A 24,101-nucleotide genomic window follows, 5' to 3' on the forward strand; every position below is an offset into this window, starting at 1 on the left:
GCGGACCAGATTCAGCTCCAAAAGCAGGAAGTGGACTACAGCGCAGGGCATTCTGGGTAAATACAACCAAAACAAACATGCTAGCCCAGCGCTAGCAGGAGAAATGACTCATTGTTTTTTACCAACGACAAACGAGAAATCCTCCAACCACTAAAATCTGACACTACTCCAATTTTGTTTACATTTCATTAAGAAGGAAGTTGCAATCAGTGTCTTTTTCAGAGGTTTTTGAGTCATTTCCTTTAGTGGTTCTTAGTGCAGCGCCCCCACTGGTGAGGAGGGGAGCAGGTTTTTTAAAGTGTTAGTTTGGTTTAACTCAGTCCAGTGTGAAAGTGAAGCAGCCGGTAAAAATGCAACAAATGTTGCAACTTTTGTTCCCGGTCGAACCGAGTCCACCGGACTATCAGGTGTGAAAAATAACTTACTTTTTAGCTTTTAATCCCAGTAAGAATTATTTTGACCTACTTTGTTTTTTCAGGTGTTTTGGTGGTTAATCCTTTGTCGTTTTATGCTACGTTTGTAGCTTGATGCCTAGAGCAGCACTTTGTTTCATCTGTGGCTGTTTTAAAGCGCTTAAGTTGGATTGGATTTGTCAAGAAGATTTATTTTTAAACAAAACAGAAAAAGGGCCTGAAAATATCTTTACCATGTGGATCTTTCACCTGGAGTAACAGACAAAATTAGCTTTATTTTGAAAATGAAACACAGTAAAGAAGCCGAGTCTCTTCCTCTTTCTTCAGCTGCCATCAGGACTCGGGATTAATCTGTTTTCACCTCTGCAGTCGTCATGTCCACGCCTCGCCGCTCCGCCGTTTCCCTGCCTCCTGAAAACACACTCGTATGACTCACAGAGCAGGTCCATCAAAGTTTCCTCTAATGGTTTTCTCTCTGCTTTTGTAGGTCACTCTGTCTAGGTTACGTACTTCTGAGAGAGGCTGGTGGCGTGTTCACGAAACGAGGCACAGTTTCACAAATTACCGTCCTGATGTTGAGTTTAATTCTTCTAACTGTCCACACATGATGATGCGCCGCAGCAGTCAGTGGCTCACAATAGAAGATAACAAGACCTTAATGCCAGATTATGACATTAGAGATGATTTAAGCTTTCCGCGCCACTTATTGTATATGTTGATTACCCTGCGGCTGAATAAAAGATAATAACAGGTAATGTATAAAATGAGGTTTCTGATGCTTAATGGGCGTCATTTGTGCAATGGATGAGCTTCAAAGTACCTGCTGGAAAAGTATCAGATTTATTCTGGGGTTTTTCTTAATTTAATTTATTACATTTAAATGTTTCAGATCATCAAACATCTGTTTTCAGGTGATAGTTGCATTTAATTAACAGAAAACCTGCGCTAATGTGAAAGAGTTGTTTTTAATTTAATGACAACTAGCAGTGTTTCTTATAGATCTGTGACTTGACCTGACAAGCTGTTTAGGATAATGCCAGCACATTTATATTAGATTTAACCCCAGACTTTGACTAGGCCACCCTAAAACCTGAATTTAATTCCTTTTTTAAGCAGATGCACTGCAAAAAACTGAATCTTACCGAGTATTTTTGGTCTAGTTTCTAGTGTAAATATCTTGGTACACTTGAAATAAGACAAAACTAACTTACAAGTAATGTTTTAGCAAGAAATAAGAGTTTGTTTTAAGTCAATAAAAGTTTTAGTTTTGTTGGCTGATAACTTCACTTGTACCAAGATATTTTCCCATGTTATAAGTGAAATAATCAGCCAGTGGATGTAGGTATTTTTCATCAATATTAAGGAATTATTGACTTAAAACAAACTCTGATATCTTGGTGAAAAGTTAGTTTTGTCTTATTTTAAGTGAAATAAGATATTTACTCATTTTGAATTGTTTTTTTTGCCAAAGCCAAGTATTTGTGAGCTTTTGGTTACCAACTGATTCATTCATTTTCTCCACTCAGGAATTTGTGTAAGAGAGCTGAATTACATCAGATATGAATTCAGAAAGTTTCACTTATGTCACATCAATCCACAGAATATTTTCACAAAATTATTGAGGAACCTCAAGATGCTGCAAAATTAACAGAAATGACATCACAATTATTTATTTTGTTCCTAAAAGTAGATTCAGTCTACAATTTAGTAAATAAGGATTAAATAAAAATATTAAATAAAAATACTACGCAGTTATTAGAAATGGGAAAGACTTTTTAAATCCTTTCCAGACTATTAGTTTGACTTTGTTTCTTTGTTTCAGGTGTTGTTTTTTAGATCTACTGGTCTACTTCATGATGTCTGACGGGTTCTGTTTAAGTAATATATTGATTATAAAGGTTAGGCAGTAAAAAGGCAATAATGTTATTAATAATTTGGCTGCTTGCAAATGTGTCTAATCACAGTGAATTTATGAATTCACAGGGTTTTTATATCAACCTACATTCGTTTGGATAAAAACAAAAAACCTTTTATATTTACTCAGGTCATCTTTGGCTGAAATAAAAACAAAATATTGGATGATTTTAAACATTAAAGATTAAAAATCCTGCATGATCTCTCATGCCGCTGTAAACTGATCAAAAACCAACATTTTTCTCTAGGAAAAATCTCTTTACCATGACCATACAGTCATCACAGGTATGTGGGTTTGTATAAATATAAAAAAATAAAGTAAAGCTTGACAATATATATATATATACAATTTACTGAACACTGAAAGCACTTCTCGCCTCTTTTGAATGCACTGTGCAGGAAGCCATAATAAACATCAGTATGATTTGTCTGCAGGCTGTAATACCTGACTGTTGTAGCCAGGTAGCGTGTCAGCCGGAGACGCGTGCTTTACTTCACACAGCGACATGCTTTACTGCATGTGGATCTGGAGTCGATGTGGGCGGTTGATGCTGTTTCTCTTTGTCCTGGAGCAAAACGCAGGCATTTTTCCCCCACAATGACACTCAACAAAGTGGAAAAACTGCATTTTAAACCCGGGTTGTTATGATGTGGAGTATTTTGGAGCCGTATTTCTTTAAATTATTTGATGAAAGCTTCCAAATTCTGGAGGAAAATACAAAAACACAATTTTCGAAATAAATTCTGAGAGGCGATAAAATGTTATGCATCACCATTTTACAGACAATAATAATTATTAAAAAAATGTTTTACAACCTTTCTCACACAGCACCTTTCTAAAGAATTGACACCTCTTCATTTTGTCACATAATAAGCTAAAAATTTCATTTTATTTGGATTGTATGTTTTAGATTAACAGAGCAATAATAGTAATAGTAATAATAATAATTTATGTGCAGCACTTTTCTAAGTACTTAAAGATGCATGGAGATGATTCCCATTAAGTTTTTATGATTAGGCTAACAATATTTTGAGTTAATAACTTTTCTACTGTGTTAGCATTTTCGCTAGCATGCTAGTTGCCCTGCTAACTGCTAAACTGTACCAGCCGAATACCTGCTGAAGAGGCATTTCAGTGCTAGCATGCTAGTTTCCCGCTAGCTAGCATGCTAGCTTCCCGCTAGCTAGCATGCTAGTTTCCCGCTAGCTAGCAGCTAACTGCTGGTGTATTTTGGGTTGGTTCACAACACATCACCTCATGGCACTTTACAAAATAATGATCCATTTTGTCTGATCATGCATTTAATTGATCCTAGTTATCAATTACATAATTTTTTAATGGCAGTAGTAGCTCGTTTAGGAAAACGGCTAAAACGATGTAACTATTTCAACAGCGTTCCTCTTACTGCTTACCTCGATAAAGCAATATATGATTGTATCTTATGAACATTAACCTTCTTACTTTGTAAAAAAACCAGTGTTTATGATTGACTGCTGCTCTCTGTCACCATCTGCTTTCCTCAGTAAAACGTTTACAATAAAATGACAAGTTAGTTTCCATCCTTGTCTGCTTTAGCAGCTGACCCTATGATGGGTTTTACAGTGAAATCAACAAAATAAAAGCAATATAAAGCTACAAACTGTGTTTTATTTCTAGCTTTACTAGAGTTTTGACATCCGCCATCAAGTGCGACGTCACCTGCAGAGGGTCAGTCTGCTGTTTAAGATTAAAATATAATTCATTAGTTCCACACTGCCGTGTTTTTGTTTTTCTGCTTCAGTACACCTGAATCAGATAAATGACTCGTTAGCAGCTCCCTGTAGAACCTGCTAACATGCTGAGGAGTTAATGAAACCATTTGGTTCAGGTGTTGATCAGATCGGGGAACCCCTCAGTTTTAACTGAACATTACTTTCACCCAGGCGTGTTGGGAAAACGAGCTGCGATGGAGAGAATCCAGAGAACAGAAACGACTCCTGGGGACACATTTTCACCCCGCTAACCGCCCCGCCTGAGCCAATAACGGGATAATGGGTTGTGTCTGGTTGAGCGCGGTTCTTAGTTAAAAAGAAATGGCACCTCAGTGGGATGTGTTGATTTAGAGCAACGTTTCGTGCAAAAGCTGCAGGATGATGAAGTTTGACTTGGTTGTTGCATGGCTGTAATCTTTATTTGATTTCTGCACCGTTTAGTCCAACAAGGTCGGCTCCAAACAGAACATATCATGGTGTCCAAACTGAGGTCTGGGGGCCGTTTGTGGCCCCTGGACAGACTTTGTGTAACGATACATAATAAAAAGATGGAGACTTTTTTTTCCAATTAGGACAAAACTATAATATATCCCACAAATTAAAATCTCTGAGAAATGACAGAAACAACACAAAGTATTTATCTTTTAATAACTACGGGAACGATTTGGACACTAAAAGCAGACTTTGGTCCACATAAATCCGCTTTTAATTACATTCTTAAAACTTTTTCAAATAGAGAGACTTCAATCATGTTCTTACTCCTGAGAATAGACTAAATCTTGTTTAGTTTTCTTTAATCAACACCAAACTAAATTAGTTAAGTGGTTGCCTTTCCTTCAATAACAAAAAAATGTGAAACTGTTCTAAAATTTTGGATCTACAATGATTAAAATATTCCAAAAAAATATGTTTTCTGTATTTAATTAAAATATTTCTTGTTTAGTTTGTTGTTGAGCAGGAAAAACAAATTTTCTGCTAATATGTTTGTGAATTTAGTCTTCAAAAATTGTTTTATTTTTCAGACAGTGAGTTTTCTTCAGTTGACAATTTTACAAAAAGTTTATACAACTTAAGTTTATTTATATAGCGCATTTAAAACGTCAGCTGACAACGGCAAGTCATAATAATCACAACATCATAAGCAGATAAATGATAAAAAAAAAATAAAAATAAAATTAGGTTTGTGAAAAATAAAAATAATTTAAAAATTGGCAGGAAAAAATTCCAAAAATCTAAAAAATAAAAATCAAGACGTACTGAATTTCAGCTGCCTCGATTTATTACTAATCTCCCTCTTTTTTCATTTGTATTGCAAATTTTTTTTTTAGCACAGGTGATTGACATGAAATGTGTTTGCTTGTTGACCTTTGCTAACCTCTGGAAACATTTACTGCTATTTTTAAAACGGTACACAAACAAAACACTTTGCTCCACAAAAACAAAACAAACTGAATTTAATTTGAAGAAGCAAAATGAAACCAGCTCAACTTTTAGCTAATTTCTCACATCTGATCCTGTTTAAGTAAAGCAGTCTGTGGTTTCGTTGTGACAGAAAAGCGTCGTTGTTTCATCGGGTGCGATTAGTTTTGCCTGGCTCTGCGCAGGCTGTCATTACTGCTAACAACTAGCCTCCTCTCCTCCAGAATTGAAATGCTAAGTGATTTGCTGAAAACATCCGCCATGCCGTCTCTGTGCAGAACAAACCCGTTTATCCGTCTCGTTCACCTCGGGGTTTGTCCCTCTCTTCCGCCTCATTAGTGATGTCATAGTGTGGATATCACTGTGATTATTCCCGCCTGGCATTTCCTAAATGACTCCTGATTGCTGGGATTTAGCCTGAAGGGAACTAAAAGCACATTTCCTGTGTGTTTTTCTTTTTTTTTTTATGATTATCATCATGTCAGAGAAGGAAGAGAGCGTCTGATGGCCAGGGTCATTCAGACAAAGCATATTTAACCACAAAAAATGAGAGAAAGCAGCCGGGCGAGTAAGGACAGGCTGGAAATTTCTCCTGCCTTGACAGACTTAAGTAGCCTATTACATGATGGTGAGGCTTTCATCTATTACTTCAAGGAGGTAGAGAAGATAATCACCACTGTTATTCTCCATCTGATGCGCCCAGAGCCACCTATTACCCTGCGGCCTGCGGCGGCCGGCGCTGCATACAGAGAGCCACCTCCACCTCCCGTCCACCTGGATTTCCGTTCACTCGGTTAACGAGAACAGCCATCGCCGCCGTCGCCGCCCCCCCATCAGCCCCTGCAGCGTCATCCCAAAGACGGAGATATGAGAGAGGGGATCGCTTCCCGGGTCGTTAGTTCTGCTAATCAGCTCTCTAATTACAGGCCATTACAGCTGGGCGTCTGACGCGGATTCTCTCCGCAGGACGCTGGACATGATGCACTCTGACACGCCTGCTGCCGCCCTGCAGGCTGAATATCAAAGGCGCTCACCTCTGGATGAGGTCTGTTTTTAGACAAATTAATAACAGCGTGCGCCAGCATCAAGCGCGTCTGGAGTGGGCTCCGCCGCTGTTACAGCAGGGACGGATCGCCGCCTTGATTAGGAGCAGGAATAATCACATGTAGACGTTGTGAAGGCTTACTTCTTGTTTCGGGGGGTTGATTGGAGAAAATACCTTCAGGTAAAGAGGCGCTCAGAGCAAAAAACTAAGATTTTAGATGAGTTTGAAGGTGTTTTCACCCCTGACAGTCCAGAAGATTCGGTTTGATTTGGGACCAAAGCTGCAACATTTGTTACATTTTGAGCTGCTGTGGTTCACCGTGTCAAACAACTGTTGAAAAACCTGTTCCCCTCCTGACCTGTGGGGGCGCTGCACTAAGAACCACTGAAGGATTTGGATTCATTTTGAAATCTGTTTTCCTTTCTGACTGTACTTTTTAAGGATGGAGCTGATTATACAGTATACATTTTTGAAAAGAGAACTATTATGAAAATTTAACATTTTTTGCACATTTTTTAAACTTTGTTTGGGTCGCCTCAGCTTCTAGAAGCCGTACAAGTGCTAAAAAATATTCTGCCATTTTCTGGTTATCATTTGGGATGTTTCTGCACTTGATAGATTCGGTTTGATTTGCAACTAAAGTTGCAGAATTTGTTAGATTTTCAGCTGCTGCCCTTTGGAAAACCTGTTCCCCTCCTCACCTGTCGGGGCGCTCCACCAAGAACCCTTTAAAGAAAACACTTGAGTGCAACTTCCTTCTTCACGACATAAAAAAACAGATATTTAAAGATGATTTAAAAAACATCTCAGTTTTATAGTGGAAAAAGAAACATTCCAAACTATAAAATTTTGATATAATTTTTCTGTTGCAGAATTTTAAAGATTTGATGCTGTTTTGACATTTTTCAGCCAATAACCCAACATTTGAGTGTCTCGGGTAAAATCAGTGTAAGAAAATGAGACGTCAGGATTCTGGAAAAACTTTCCTGACATTTTTATCATGTTTTCAAATTAAAGTTAATTAATCCACACATTCAAATCTTTCAAGTGATTTGCAATGAAACTGTGATTAAGAGTCTCTTGTGCCAGCTCATGCAGAGATCTGGAGATTTTTCAGTTTTGAACTTTCAACGTTTTGTTGAAGAGTTTATAAAGCTCCATCATGCTTACCTGCAGAATAAATTAATAAAATTAATCGGATTCCTGTCGGAGACCCCCTGCTGGTAAAACCTCCATCCTGGCAGCATCACAGAGAACTTTAAACCTCTAACTTTTATAAAATCTGCCTCCAAACTTCTCAGTCAGGTTTTTACTTTAACTTTTTGTGGCAAAATTGTGAAGCCAGAAGTAGCAAAAAAAAATTTAAACTCAACTGTAAACAAAAGCTGAAATTGTTTAACATTTAACTCATAATGTTTGCAATTGTTTTTGGGCTTGATGGAAAAACATAGAAAATTTTTTGTCAATTTTAGTAACAAGAGTAAAAGTGACTGGATAGATGAGCTTTTTCTGGTGTGAAATAACAGGAAAGGAAAAAGAAAATATGTATTAATATACAAATACTACCTTTGATACCCAACATTCTCTATTGTAAGAAGATTTTAATATGTTTGCCATAATTAAAGATAAGGAAATTATCTCAATTTGCACCTGCCAAGTGATGTGGGGAGGTCGTATCAATCAATAAATCAGTTTAATTTAATAGATAAATACAAAAATGAGATGAAACACTGCAAAAACACAAAATCTTACCAATTATTTTTGGTCTAGTTTCTAGTGTAAATATTTCGGCACACTTAAAATAAGACAAAACTAACTTAGTTTTCATAACTTTTCAGCAAGAAATATGAGCTTGTTTTAAGTCAAAGATTCCTTAATATTGATTTCTAAAAGTATTTGTTCAATTGGCAGATTATTTCTCTTATAACATGGAAAAATGTCTTGTTTTAAAGTGAAATAATTTACCAATGAAACTATCCATCCATCCATTTTCTTTACACCCTTGTCCCTCAGTGGGGTCAGGAGGGATGCTGGTGTCTATCTCCAGCTAGCGTGCTAGGGGAGCGGCGGGGTCACCCTGGACAGGTCGCCAGTCTGTCGCAGGGCAACACAGAGACACACAGGACAAACAACCATGCACACACACACACACACACACACACCTAGGGGTAATTTGGAGAGGCCAATTAACCTGACAGTCATGTTTTTGGACTGTGGGAGGAAACCAGAGAACCTGGAGAAAACCCACCATGCACAGGGAGAACATGCAAACCCCATGCAGAAAGACCGGGGCCGGGAATCGAATCCAGAACCTTTTTGCTGCATGGCAACAGCTCTACCAACTGCGCCACTAAATCAATATAAATTCTTGCCTTAAAACAATCTCATATTTCCTGCTAAAAAGTTTCTGGTATTTTAGTTTTGCCTCATCTCAAGTCTACTAGGCCAAAAATACTTGGTAAGGTTTCACATTTTTGCAGTGTAGTGAACTTTTCCACTCTTCCAACCCAAAATGGACGAACGGTTAAAATGTGTTACCAGGCAAAAAGCAAAGAAAACATTAATAACAGCATGTTTGCTGAAATCCTGTCGTGTTAATTACGTCCATCCAGTGTTTGCATTAAACCCTTTAAAATCAACTCCACCACTACTTGACAGGAAGTCGGCTGAGTTTCTCGTGGGAAAATGGCCGCCTTGATGAAATCCATGGTTTGGGTCGATGAGCCGTGTAGAGTTTTGATTAATGACCGTTATTATGTCGTCACATGTTGCTTCTCTAATCATTACATTTCCCACTGACCGTTTTAATTATTTCTCTGTTCACGGCTTATGGCCTCGTCTTCGGTTAATTGGACTAAAGCGGAACCTCAAAGCCTCTTGATACATATTTACTTTTCAGACTCACAACTGAATGGAAAGGACATTACCTTCGATACGTCTATCGACTGTTAGCAACCCAGAACCGAAGTTGGACTTTGGATCAACAGCAAAACTTTGAAAAAGCTTCAACTTTGACATTGGATTTATGTAACATTGCACTGACAGAAATTACTAGAATCACCGTAGTTACATGAACGTTTTCTCACCAAACAATGATGAATCCAACGGGGTCAAATCTGGTCTTCAGGAGGAATTACACACATTATGTTTCGGAAGAAAACTAGCAAATTTCCAGAGGTCTTTTGAGAGAGGCTGATTGTAATTATAAATTCAAGAGGAAAACTGTTTGGTCCCCTGAGACGACGTCTCTCTCTTGACATTTAACAAGCAATCAACCTGTGGGAAGCTTTTAAAATATCACTGGATATTTATGAAGAACACGGCCTTCAGCTCTCGCCGTCCCGTGTGCAGAAACCCGCCTTTGTCTTCCCTCATAAAAATCACCTCCAGCTTTTTTATAATTGATTTAATATGGCTGAGTCTCTTCCTGTGATGAAAACAGGATGTCTGTCAGAAGAGCTCCTTACTTTTTTCCTGATGTAACTGAACGAAATTACATAAAAAAAAGAGTAAAAAAAATAAAAGAAGTTTATAATCCATCAGAAAATGAAATCACTCATTTAAAACCAAATAAAAATGTTTCTTGTCTCCTTTTATACAATAAATCTAGACAAAAAATAAAAAATACTTGGTAAGATTTTGTGTTTTTGCATAAAAACAAAGTCTTATGAATGTTTTTCTCCAGTTTCTACTGCAAATATCTCAGTACATTTGAATTAAGACAAAACTAACGTAGAAGTGAGTTTCCAGCAGGACGTAGCAGCTTGTTTTAACGTCAGTATTTCCTTTAATGAAATGTACTAATTAGCAGAGCATTTAATCTGTAACACTGTAAATAATCTACCAGTGAAACTCAAACTTTTCCCATATTTTGCTGAAAAATATATTTTTGCCTTATTCCCAGAGTATTTATAGATTCACAATAGAAACTACAGATAAATAGTTGGTAATATTTTCCATTTTTGGTCCAAAGTACCAACTCAGGTTGGATGATTATGGATTAATTTCCAATAACAGCTCCTGTTTATTTGAAATAATTAGCTCCTAACCCCCCTGCAGAAGTGCTTACTCTGCAGTGTGTGTAGTTAGCAGCTTCCTCCGGGCGCGTAAACACATTAAACACATTTGTGTTAAAACCCTGCAACGCTTCATTCTCCTTTGGAGGAGCGCGCGCTGCACAGGAGCGTGGCGGCGAGGATTATGCATGAATCAGAAAATGGCCTTTTAGTCATCCTTCCTCGGCTCGAGCGCCTTTACAGTCAGACAATACAAACAATACTTCACGGGTAAACATCTTGGTTTACAGTGATTTCCAGAGCACTTTACCCTTCATCCAAACGCAGAGGAGGAGGAGGAGCGGAATAATTTTTCCGCTGATATTTTTAGCTTTTTCTGTGCGAGGAAAAGTGCGTTCATCTCGGTGGGCGGAGCTTCAACAGAAGCAGGTCAGACTGCCTGATCGATACACACACATATTCCCAGTAAATATGCTGAATATGTATGGGATTGTTCTCTGATGCTGCATTTATTCCCCCCATATTTCCTTGTTAGACATCCTGTTTGATTCTCGCGCTGGCAGCTCTCCCATATCCTCTGTAAATTACTCGATTTGGAAGTGAGATATGAGGCGCGGCGCGCAGCCACACCATTTTTCACATTCTGCACCTCAAGCATCTCGTTTTGACTGAAATCTTCTCATTCATTCACGGCTTATGTTCCTGAGAACGACTGGCGGGATGGAAATCATCAATTTGCCTCCATTCCCTGCATATCAAATATGAGTCTTTTTATACAAAAAAAAAGAAAAAATGAGCTGGACCCAATTCTGACGTCGTGATGCACCTTTTAGATTGAGTTTTATTTCTACGCCGATGATGTCAAACTATATAAATGAACAAGATTTCATGCACAAACAGGAAGTGAGAAGCTTCACTGCAAACACTAGTTTTTAGTGCAAACATCAAAATGAGACAAAAGTAACTACAAGTAACTTTTCTGCAAGAAACAGGAGCTGCTTTAAGTCAATACTTGAGTGATGAAAAAAATACTTATTTTGCATAAAAAGTGGAAAAAATGTCTTGTTATAAGTGCACTAATATGTCAATAGACTGGACAAAACTACTTGGTGACATTTTGTATTTTTGCATTTTGCAGTGTATCTAATGTAAACTTTTGTTTTTGCTTTTACTTTCTCATAATAAGAGCTTGTTTCAGTCAATTGTTAAAAGTGAACTGAACATTTAAGACAACATGTCCAAGTTATGAGGCACCTTGTCATAGAGATATTTAAATTATGCAACATTATGTTTTACGCCACAATGCCACTCGATTGAACAGTTTTTCATCTTTCTCATTTAATGGAACGAACTGTGAGATTAAGCGATATCACACAGAGACTGCAGGGCAACAGCAGATCTACTAGAGCGGCTTTAGATGGAAACTGTAAGGTTCCCTTTCGAAGAACCACTTTTGCTCAAAGTGCCTCTGTCCGTGAGAGGATCTGCAGCTTGGAACTCACTTCCTGTTCATTTGAAGTCCGTAACCAGTTTTAGTACGTTCAAAAATCAAACAAAACTGGTTATGTCACAAACAGAACTGGACCCATTTTTGATGTTTTACATTTTTCTGTTCGTATACATTATGTTGTGCTATTTTAAATGATTGTCACTTCAATTTTAGAGTTTTTTTTTAAAGCCCAACTAGGGACAAGTGCTGCAAATTAGCTGTTGCTATTGCACCATGATGCAAACATGGGATGATGTTTTATTCAGTTTGTCTATGTTGATGTGTGTCTGTCCCTATCAAATAAACTTTAGAATAATTTTTGTGAAAAAGTTACCAGTTTGTTGCTTTTGTTTCCAGAGCTTCTTCCTCTTTTTCATTTTGGTTTTCTCTGCACCTCTTGCTCCTCCTGCTTTCCACCAACAGGCTCTTGCTATTCGTTGTGTTGTCTTCTTATTAGTTTCCTTCGTCTTGTTACGATCTTGTGACGATTCTCTCGGCTCCTGCTGCTGAATAAACTCCAACATTGATCCATAAACAGTGGAAATTATAACTTCCCGTAAACAGAGCGCTGCTGGGCGACGTTTACGTTTTTCTGCTGATCTGAGTTAAAAACCGTTCACAGAGAAGTCTGACCTTAAAAATATATATGATTTTAGCAAAAAAATTGGAGTTAAGAATCAATTTAAAACAAATAAATAAAAAATGCACTCAGAGTCCTCCCAAAAAAATCTGCTTTTATTTGTTAAAGTTACATTTACATTTATTTGATTTGCAATAAACTGAGTTTTTTAGTGTCTTAGCAAAAAGTAAAACATTTATTCTGTCATTATTATATTCCAGCCTTGAATCTGAACATCCTGTTCCTGCTGAGGCTTCTCCTAAGTTTCTAACTCTACACTCAGGATGTGGGTGTTTTATGCATACATTAATTCAATAATTGCAACACAAGAATCTGCCTTTCTGAGATCCTCAGCATCTCCAGAGGCATCAGGGTAATGCCGAGGCTAAAGTTCACTTCTTTTCACTTTTTCAATAACCCTTAAATAAAAGGTTCACGGAGGTCGAGCTGAAAAGAAAGGAAAAAACGTGTTAATGCAAATCAAATTTCAGCCTGAAGGGATTAGAGGAATTAAAAATGAAAAATAGAAAATTCATCCTTCAGATGTAACTCCTGTCTTTACATCCGACCTCTGCTGATTGTTAAAGACGGTTTTCTCTGTGCGGCTTAAAGGAAACGGATCAGAAAAGTTCCTCATGTCTGTAGATGAGCAAATAAAAAGGCTTAAATGAACACAAGTTCAGAAATCATCCAATCAATCAAACAGATGTTAATGTTATTATACTGATTATTTTGTTTAAAAACTTGATCAAACTAAGACTCAATGTTTAAAAAAAACATAATTATCTTTACAATAACTGATTCATAATCTCATTTTATATCCACTACAGTGAACTCCATCACAAACTGACATTTCAACGTCTGACCGACAAAAACGAGCCAAACTTCAGGCTTCACATCCAAACTCACAATTCAGAAACCAGAAAGTTTTAATCTTACGTTGCATTTTATTCCTAATTTAACCCATCAGACACATTACTCACATTTTAAAAAAAATCTCTTTAATGTTTTTATCTTTACTTTTTAATTTCTTTTTATTTCTCTTTCTCACTGTTTACGATTTAATGATGTAAAGCCCCCCGGAAAACATTCCAGTTAAGCGATGTTTAACTAAAGTTCTATGGGGTTTAGAGTCCCAGTTGACGGCGTTCAACTAAAAACCTAGAGGTTGGAGTTCTTGTCAAACGGTGTTTTTGACTAAAGTCCCTGAGGGTTAGAGTCCCAGTTAAACGACGTTTAACTAAAGTCCTACGGGGTTTAGAGTCCCAGTTGACGGCGTTCAACTAAAAACCTAGAGGTTGGAGTCCTTGTCAAACGGTGTTTTTGACAAAAGTCCCAGAGGGTTAGAATCCCAGTTAAACGACGTTTAACTGAAGTTCTACTGGGTTTAGAGTCCCAGTTGACGGCGTTCAACTAAAAACCTAGAGGTTGGAGTCCTTGTCAAACTGTGTTTTTGACTAAAGTCCCAGAGGGTTAGAATCCCAGTTAAACGACGTTTAACTGAAGTTCTACTGGGTTTAGAGTCCCAGTTGACGCCGTTCAACTAAAAACCTAGAGGTTGGAGTCCTTGTCAAACTGTGTTTTTGACTAAAGTCCCTGAGGGTTAGAGTCCCAGTTAAATGACGTTTAACTGAAGTTCTACCGGGTTTAGAGTCCCAGTTGACGGCGTTCAACTAAAAACCTAGAGGTTGGAGTCCTTGTCAAATGGTGTTTTTGACTAAAGTCCTGAGGGTTAGAGTCCCAGTTAAACAACGTTTAACTGAAGTCCTAAAGGGGCGCGGGTTTTAATGTGTTTAACTTTTTTTAAAATCTCTTTGTCTTTCTCACTGTTTATTTAATGTCACATGCTGTTTTTATTTTAATTATGTAAAGCACTTTGAAATGCATTGCTGCTAAAATGTGCTATTCAAATAAATTTTGATTGATTCATTGATAGAGAGCAAAAACTTTGACATTTCAGATTTTTAAAAGTTGAAAATTAGTTTGAAAAAACTCAGACATTTTGAGATTAATCTAAAACAATTTCTAGAAAAACATGAAAATTTTCTATTCAAATGTTTTCAGTTTCTTCAAGGAAATTTTTGATTTCTGAAACTTGTTTTTTTTTCTAGAAAATTTCTGAGATTAATCTCAAAATCTCTGAGTTTTTGGTTGTTTTTTTCTGAGCTGATTTTCTTTTTATATGATCACTGGTAAAATATTACAAGTCTATAATTCTTTCTCCTCCTTTACACTGATGATTCTTTAGTTGCTAATTTCTCATTTATGCTGGAGGAAATTACGTAAAAATTCAAATGAAATGAAAGTTTTGTCCTATTTTACGTGTTTTGAGGTATTTGCCCTAGAAACCAGAGCAGAAACATTTGTTGTGCTTTTGCATATTTAAAACAAGATGAACGGTGGGGTTTGGCTATTAGTCTCCAACAAACACAACAAGGTCACCGGAGTTTCTTTCATTTGTTATTCTAAACAGGCTGTCATGTGGCTGTTTCCAGCCATGATGATGAATAATGAGTTTTTGGGTTTTGGTCACAGCTGGACAGAAGCGAATAAAGAGGCTAATTAGGGAGGACAATAACAGCTAAAGTTTAGATTTTGGGGGTTGAAAACACTTGAAGGTATTCCCTGGATGAATCCTGCTGAATGTCGCCGCTTTGTTTCCCCACTTAGATGCGTTTAAACGTCTCCTGCTGCAGGTGAAGCCCAGATTTTCTGCTTCAGGATTCAGCCGAACTCGGAGCTTTGCAGGAAGCATTCGATCTCAATCCCGTCTCCTGTCTCTGCTCGATAGGCCCGGTCGGAGCGGAGCGGCGCGGCGGCGGCTTACCTGGGCGCTGCGCTCTGGACCGCCGCCTAATCATCTGGCCTCAAGTCAGGCAGGACAGCTGGGCCCTCAAAGGACCCACCGCATCCGCAGCGCTGCAGGAAGACGACGAAGAGGATGAAGGAGCAGGAACTAATCGCTCTCCTCGTCTGACGGGATGTGCATAACGACCCGGCGTCCTGCGCTGGCGAGGTGAGTGCAGAGCTGAACGCTCACTGAGGAACAAACACAGATTTTCCTCATTTACAACAAGGAGCAGCTAACGACCGGAGGGACGGAGTGGACTCGGCTCAGGAGAACTTTTAACTCCTGGACCAGGAGTTTGAAGAACAGGAACATTAAAACTGTTCATCAGGTCCTAAATGGGAGAAACTCGAAGCTTTTTCTGGACCTTAGGAAGCATGAAAGCAGATCTGTTCCTGTGATTATGGATAAACGATAATATTGTTGTTCTGAGACCATTTTACTAGTAATATATTAATAATGGCATAATAAGAGCAAAACCAATAAACTTTGATTTTGTAAAGGACACTTAAAGGTACAATATGTAACTTTTATTTTTTTTAAATTAAATGTTTTTTTACATATTTAACTGTCACCACATCAAAACAGTATGAGACAGACAATCTGTGTTGCCATGCAAACCAACCAATCAGAGCCAGGAGGCGGGGCTTAGCGCTGCCAATCACTGCCCATGGATTATAAATTAACAATCTGGAGGTTTTTGAAACGACTCATTTACCAGAAACCAAAAAACATGAAGTTATTGTCAAAAACCATCTGGATGTTTTCCTTTAAACACTTCGGTTGTTTTCAAAAACATTAGAGATGCAAATCGAGTTAAAAAAATTACAAAATGTTAACATATTAGGTTCCCTTTAAGTTCTGGAAAAGTACTCTCTAAGTTTTGGGAAAATATCCTAAACAATGCTCTGTAAGCTCGTGAAACACACGAGGTCCAGATCGCAGCCTGAATGATTCAGGAACTTAACTTATAAAATCCATTAGTAAATATTTCTACCAAGTTTCTTTTCTTTCTTTTACGACATATTTTGCTTCTTTGTAGAAAATGTAATTTTTTTTACATTTCTTCTATCTCTGCAGCATCAGATGCAGGTTTAGTTTGGAAAGCTTCGCAGTGCAGCAGCTTTATCTCCTGCAGTCGGATGCAGCTGCTGCTCCTCTGCTGCTCAGTGGGAGTTTCTCCAGGAAGAGGCTCGGCGGGGGGCCGGGTCGGCCCGAGCGATTAGCTCCGGCACATCCACGGATCCTCCGTGTTCGGAGGATCATTTGCCTTCCCAGATAGTTGACGCTGATGTGCGCCTGGCGAGGCGGCGCCTCCTCCGATGGTCACGTGGTTTCAGAGCCGCTAACGCTCCGATCAGTCACCAGAAATCCAGCAATCACACTTTAAACACGCAGAGAGCGCCTGCGTCTGTTCCCCCTTCACTTTCAAATAATAGCCGTGATTTGCATATATTAGCTTTTTTTCATTTCCTAAGCCTGCTCACACATCTGCTCAGAATTAGTCATTATCGTTTTCTGGGTAATTTGGCAGGGGGGCGCCACAACTTACTCCGAGTGCCTCAGAAACCAAACAGAACTTCATCTGTGGGAAAATCTGTGTTTATTTTAGCTCCACACTGCAAAATCACAAATCTTACCAAGTATTTTTGTCTCGTTTTTGGTGCAAATGGTGCCTAAAATGAGACAAAACGAGATTAATTTCCAGCAAAGTATAGGAGCTTGTTTTACATCAATAATTCCTTAATATTGGTTTTAAGAAGTACTAGTTTCACTTATAAAAATAAATGTTTCCTTTTTAATAAATGAAATAATCTTCCAGTGGAACTAATAACTTTTAAAATCAATATTAAGGAATTATTGATGCAAAGCAAGCTTATCTATCCTGTTAAAGTTACTTGTATGAAGGTATTTGCAGTAGAATCTAATCCAAAAATGGGGAATGTTTTGTGTTTTTGCAGTGCAGGCACTTTATCTCTGTGATTATTTTAGCCTCTCTTCGCTGCAGGAGCGGCGTCGACGTTCTGCAGGATTGGAAACGTTGATGTCTGATCAGTAATGATGATGGCGATGACAACCTGGTGCACGGTGGCGACGCGGGACAGCAGACGACTCTCACAGATGGTGGAGGAACTTAAAGGTTGGGCTGTTGGTCGCCGTGTTTGTTCTGCTCTCCTCCTGGACCAATCGCGTGGCTCCGGAGCCCCTCTGAGTTGATTAACCGCGCCGGCTTGCCAGCAGCTTCCCTGATTGTGATTACCTTCTGTGTTTTCTAATTTGGACCCGGCTTGAAGTGGTTCTAAGTCTGAGCGCTTGACATTCCCTCGAACGGGCCACAAAATCCGTCATTAGCCGCTGCATGTGCGGCTCCTGCTCCTATTGTCTTTGTCTCATTTAATGCTTGTCTCGTGTGAAATGAACTATCAGGCCACCAAGAGCACTTATGATAAAAAATGATGGTGGGAATCCTGAAATATGGAGCTTTATGGGAGCCAGAGCCTACTTCTACAAGGTTAATGAACTCTCACTAACTTTAATAGTCTGTTTTCCGACTCATGCATCTTCATAAAAGCGCCCTTCCCCAAAGTCTGCAGGCGAGGGGTGCCATTTCAAACAGCTGTGCCAGGCGAGCCAAATGAAAGGAACCTCATGATGAATCGCATCCTCCTTCCTTCCATTTCTGCGCCGTTCACCTCACCTGGCAAACCGTCGGAGGATTACCTTCATTCCCCCTTGATGCCGAGATGTAAGCGAACGGAGAGGATGGGGGGGGGGCAACGTTAAGTTCCTAATCACCTGGACCGAACGAGGGCGCGGAGGGGAAGCGGAGTCCCAGGGGTGGCTTTAAAGAGCGAGCAGCCGGGGTTGGAGCTCCAGGCTCGCTCGCAGGTCTGCAGACACACAAAGGCTCACATTTTAGGCTGAGGACCCCCAGATACAAACATGTAAAAGTTTGTTCACTTTGTGGTTATTTTTATTCCCTCGTTTGTGTTTAAAGCTTTTTAAAGCTTTTAAAAGTTTGATTTTATCTGAAACAGCAGCAGCTAAAAATGAGCTATAATTCCTAAATCTGACTTAACCAAACGGCTTCCTTAAGTAAAAGTACAAACAAAAATGCTCTCCAGCAAAAGTATTTGCTTTTAAAAATCCTTAAAGTGCTTGTTGAATGTATTCCAGGATCATTAAATGTGTTTGGCCACCTGATAGTCTGGTAGATTAGTTATTGGGGACCAGAGTCACAACATTTGTTACATTTTCAGCTGCTCTGGTTCTTTTTCACATTGGGTCAAACCAAGCAAACTCTTTAAAAAGCCTGTTTCCCTCCTCGCCTGTGGGGGCGCTGCGCCAAGAACCACTGAAGGAAACGACATGAAAACCTCTGAAGACGAAACTGAAGTCAGTAATTCACAAAATGTAAACTGAAATGGAGCAGCGTCAGATTTTAGCGGTTGTCAGATTTCTGTTTTGTCTGTATTTCTCCTGCTAGCGCTAGCCTCTAGCCTCTCGCCTCTAGCCTTTAGCCTCTAGCCTCTAACCTCTAGCCTCTCGCCTCTAGCCTTTAGCCTCTAACCTCTAGCCTCTCGCCTCTAGCCTCTAGCCTCTAGCCTCTAGCCTCTCCCTCTAGCCTCTAGCCTCTCCCCTCTCGCCTCTAGCCTCTAGCCTCTAGCCTCTCGCCTCTAGCCTCTCGCCTCTAGCCTCTCGCCTCTCGCCTCTAGCCTCTCGCCTCTAGTCTCTCGCCTCTAGCCTCTCCCCTCTCGCCTCTAGCCTCTCGCCTCTAGCCTCTCCCTCTCGCCTCTAGCCTCTAGTCTCTCGCCTCTAGTCTCTAGCCTCTCGCCTCTAGCCTCTCCCTCTCGCCTCTAGCCTCTCGCCTCTAGCCTCTCCCCTCTCGCCTCTCGCCTCTAGTCTCTCGCCTCTAGTCTCTAGTCTCTCGCCTCTAGCCTCTCCCCTCTCGCCTCTAGCCTCTCGCCTCTAGCCTCTCCCCTCTCGCCTCTAGCCTCTAGTCTCTCGCCTCTAGTCTCTAGCCTCTCGCCTCTAGCCTCTCCCCTCTCGCCTCTAGCCTCTCGCCTCTAGCCTCTCCCCTCTCGCCTCTAGCCTCTTGCCTCTCGCTTCTAGCCTCTAGCCTCTAGCCTCTCGCCTCTAGCCTCTCGCTTCTAGTCTCTAGCCTCTAGCCTCTAGTCTCTACCCTCTAGCCTCTAGCCTCTCGCGTTTGTTTTGGTTTCTGCCAGTGAAATTAGTTATTTTCATCAATACTAAGGAATTATTGATGAGTTTCCAACACTTTATAATGAAAGAAATTGATTTGGATATTCTTTTATTTTGCCTGATTTAATTTTGAAATGCTTTTTTTTTATTATTATTTATTTCATTTTGGTCCCAGATTTCCAATTTTTTAGACTGTGTCTATTTTTCACTTTTACTCGAGTAAAAATATGTTTTTGGGTACTTTACCAACCTCTATGTGTAAAAACTCCTCCAAACAAATTACTTATATGAAACCATTCAGTGTTTTACACTTTGCCAAATATACTAAAGTAAAAATTAAATTAAATTGCTTTTGTTTTTTTGCAGGTTTGCAGTTTGTTCATTAGGCCTCCATTAAGGCAGAAGAAACACAAACGTGCAAAATAAAATATGAGACATTTGAACTCATACGTCCCCCGGGAGGCGAGGCAGAGATTAATCAGTTTATTTTGGGCGGCGATGTAGAGTTTTATTTATACAGATATATACATGTAGAATGTGTTTGGCGCTGGCAGCTTGTTCTTATTTTGCCAGCTGCTTTTCTTGCCTGTAGCTCAATGAAGCCGTGACATCAGGTGACATTTAAAATATTTGTGACAGCAATAACATTTCAAATATTGCGGTAAAGGCATCTTTGCTGTCAGGAGGGATGAAAGCAGGAGGTGAAGGCGATACGATCGGTTTATATTTTTGGAGCTGATAAACAAAGTCTCAGGAGTCTGGAGGTGGGTTCTGGTTTGGTTGGATGTTTTCCTTTGTTCCGGATCTGGAGGTTATTTAAAGTGTCGCCGTGTGTTTGGAGCGGTTTCCTGATCAACACCTACACACAGGTAGAGGCACCAACCCCAGCAGCAGCAATTAGCTGTGCCAAAAATGACAAACTTAATTGTAGGCTAACGTTTGCGTCGCCACGGTGACGGGAAGGAGGTTAAAAGCTCGTGTTGTTTTAGAGCTTTGTGGATAAAAGCAGGACAGAAGAGATTCAGTCCCACAGAGACGCCTGTGAAGCAAACTGATGATTTACTTTATTAATAATTTATTAATATTATTACTATTATCATCAACAAATGAATGGATGTGAGGATTTGATCTCTGACACAAGAGACTGAAACTCACTTCATGTATTTAGTTTTTAAAACTACACTGAGCCAACAACAAACCAGTCATCCATCCATCCATCCATCATCCATCCATCCAACCATCCATCCATCCATCCATCCATCATCCATCCATCCATCCATCATCCATCCAATTATCCATCCATCCATCCAATAATCCATCCATCCATCCAATAATCCATCCATCCATCCATCCATCATCCATCCATCCATCCATCCAATTATCCATCCATCCATCCAATAATCCATCCATCCATCCAATAATCCATCCATCCATCCATCCATCATCCATCCATCCAACCATCCATCCAATTATCCATCCATCATCCATCCAATTATCCATCCATCCATCCAATAATCCATCCATCCATCCATCATCAACCATGCAATAATCCATCCAACCATCCATCCATCCATCCATCCATCAACCATCCATCCAACCAACCATCAACCGTCCATCCGTCCATCAACCATCCATCCATCCATCCATCCATCCATCCATCCATCCATCAACCATTCATCCAACCAACCATCAACCGTCCATCCGTCCATCAACCATCCATCCATCCATCCATCCATCCATCCATCCATCCATCCATCCATCCATCCATCCATCCATCCATCCATCCATCCAAACTTTTCTCATCTTTTTTCAGCTCCTCCAAACTAAAACCTGATCTGATTGTTATCCATTCATTAAAACTCTGGGTTTCATTTCAGTTTGTAGTGAAATTAAACTTCGGTGCTCCTGGTTTATTTCTGTTCTCCGGCTCTTTGGGTTCCAGCAGAACCTGACTTCTGAAGAACTGCAGTGAGTTTAATCGCTCAGCTTTGGTCACTCCAGCAGCACACCTGCCCTCCTCCCAGCTGCTCTCCCTCCAAACTCCATCCACAAATAACCGCTGTGGGTTTGGAGACGTGAAGGTCAGCCTCCTGCCCAACACGGCACAGCGAGTTTCACTCTCACACTCTATTTCTTCACCGTCTCCCTCTCCTTCCCTGTCTTACCACCTTCCTTAACTCCCATTATGGACTCCGTCTCTTTATTTTCGCTCACCGCCTCTCAATCTCCGCCTCTCCGTCTCTCTTTGCTAGCCCAGGCTTAACATGTCATTGGGAAACCTTGAGGATAAATGAGGTCTTCAGCGAGAGGCAACCATCGACTCGGCATTACAATAGAGTTAGAAACGTTATAACTCACTGAATCTGCTGCAGGATGACAGCGCTGTTTGCTTTGGAAAGCCCATAAAACCTGATGCAATAATCCTTGCAGGAGGAAAGGCAGAAGTTGTCATAAAATCAAACATATGCTCTGCAAGGGCGCTGAAATTGAATAATCTGTGACAGCGCTGTCCCAAAAAACAAATTTGAATCTCCTCTTTCTTGCTTCATAGGCTCCATTTAAATGCACTCAGTGGAAAGTAAGGAAAGAAAACAGCATTTAGGTTGGGGTGAAATATGCTCCTCGTTAGAGTTGTCAGTGGGGAAAGCAGAGACGTTGAAGCTTTAATCGCCTCCCTTTCATACTCGCAGTAATGGGACTTAAAACATCTGTGTCTCAGAGGGTAAGATGCAGGGAGGAAGGGAAGCGGACTGCGTCTTGTGGTCGAGTATCGCAGAGACCCTCTGGAAACGTTCAAGTCGCCACAAAGTGAAAAGTGGATTACTTTAATTCAAGTGGGTTTTAAGGGGGTTGAAGTGGGAGAGAGGAGGCTGCTCCCCCTCTGAAGGTTTAAAAATAAATGTCAGCCCTTCTCCCTCCACCCCTGGGTTTCATCTCTGGAGACCCCAAGCAGCCGCTTGCTTCTTCGTTTCTTTAAAGTTGTAGCTGCAGGTCTGTGGGCTTTTCCATCTTAAATTAGCCCCAATGATCCCAGAGAACCCAGACTAGTAACAATGGATATAATACATTTAGTTGCGTTTCCTTTAACCATAAAATTGTGCAAATTGAAATTATGAAAATAAATCTGCTTAATGGAAACAACTCACGTTTTTTGATAAAAAAAGAAAGTTTTAGAACTAGGATGAGAAGGTTTAAATTTTCACAAAACCATCTCATCAAAGGGTAATGTAATGCTTTCATTGCATGAGTCATGTGATGAACAGGATGTTACTACTGACAGAAACGACAAAGAAGATGACAGGAAGTGGTTCTGTATGTTTTCTAATGTCGTATATAGTGAACAAACTTCTTCATTTTAATTGCATTTCTTATTTTATGGAAACAGCAGTTGTGAATCTGTTTGTTTAGACATCTGCAGGATAAAAGCACACATTTGTAATGGTTTTATTTTTTGTAAAGCCGCAATGGTAACACTTTCATCGCATCACAAGTCATGTGACCAATGACAGGATGTTACTACTGATGGAAACGACAAAGAAGATGACAGGAAGTAGTTGGAGGATAATGGCACTGCATGTTTTTTTTATCATGAGCACAAAAAATTCATGTGATTTTTATGGCATTTCTCATTTAATGGAAACACCACAATTGTGAAATTGTGCTTTTTCAACATTAGCAGAATATCAACAAAGTTGATATTCTGCATACATTTATGTGAAACAATCTGCCAGTGTAATCAGTTATTTTTCATTAATATTAAGGATTTATTGAGCTAAAACAGGCTCTTCTATGTTGCTTAAAAGTTACTTGTAATACTAAAATATTTGCACTAGAATCTGCACAAAACAATAAGTAATATTTTCTGTTTTGAATCAGTTAAAATCCATGAATACCCAACACAACACAAACAGAAATGGCTGCTTTAGTCAGAACCTCAACAATAATCAAATATTTGTTTCCTTAAACCATCAGAGCTCTTCTTTTTTAAATTTCTGATTAAAATAAAGCCATTTTTGTATCTTTTTCCACCAGTATCCACTGACATACATGCATACGTCACTGATCCATCCAGAAACCTTCTCAGCTTGTTGTGCCGCAGGTTTGGCTGCAGATCTGCCTCTGCTGTGTGTTTTCATTCCCTGGACCAGCTCTGACTTGTGGCTGTTCACCTGAAACTGTAGCCATAGCACTGATGTAAAAAGAGAATATTTTGTGTTGCCGTGATTTCAAACCTCACCCATCATATTCTGAAACTCGAGTAAATAACTCACAGTTGTCAGTCAAAGTTTTTCATCTTTTTTGGGGGGGAGGTGAGGGAAGTTATCACCTAAGCGCTGCATTGATGTAGCTTCTTGAGAAGTCACAAGACTCCTTGGAAAAGCT

General features: G+C 39.6%; 3 long non-coding RNA genes across 3 annotated transcripts in view; 1 reads left to right on the plus strand and 2 right to left on the minus strand.

Annotated features, from left to right (window-relative positions):
* The window catches only part of LOC103456701 (uncharacterized), a 172,848-nt gene extending 154,129 nt beyond the window's left edge, over positions 1-18,719 (plus strand). Inside the window, exons 4-5 of the long non-coding RNA XR_532300.3 lie at positions 15,459-15,683; positions 17,524-18,719. This is a non-coding gene — a long non-coding RNA (uncharacterized LOC103456701). The remainder of the gene's footprint in view (positions 1-15,458; positions 15,684-17,523) is intronic.
* Positions 378-3,448, minus strand: LOC103456702 (uncharacterized). Its single transcript, XR_532301.2, has 2 exons — positions 2,773-3,448; positions 378-824 (listed from the first exon to the last, which is right to left on the minus strand). It is a non-coding gene; the product is annotated as an uncharacterized LOC103456702 (long non-coding RNA).
* On the minus strand, positions 15,618-22,704 carry LOC145549360 (uncharacterized). The gene is made up of 3 exons (XR_014085300.1): positions 22,077-22,704; positions 18,237-18,406; positions 15,618-15,706 (listed from the first exon to the last, which is right to left on the minus strand). It is a non-coding gene; the product is annotated as an uncharacterized LOC145549360 (long non-coding RNA).
* Between the last annotated feature and the right edge of the window lie 1,397 nt (positions 22,705-24,101).

Source organism: Poecilia reticulata, chromosome 20 (assembly GCF_904066995.2).
Source record: "Poecilia reticulata chromosome 20, P_reticulata-male-v2, whole genome shotgun sequence".
NCBI classification, from domain to species: Eukaryota; Metazoa; Chordata; class Actinopteri; order Cyprinodontiformes; family Poeciliidae; genus Poecilia; species Poecilia reticulata.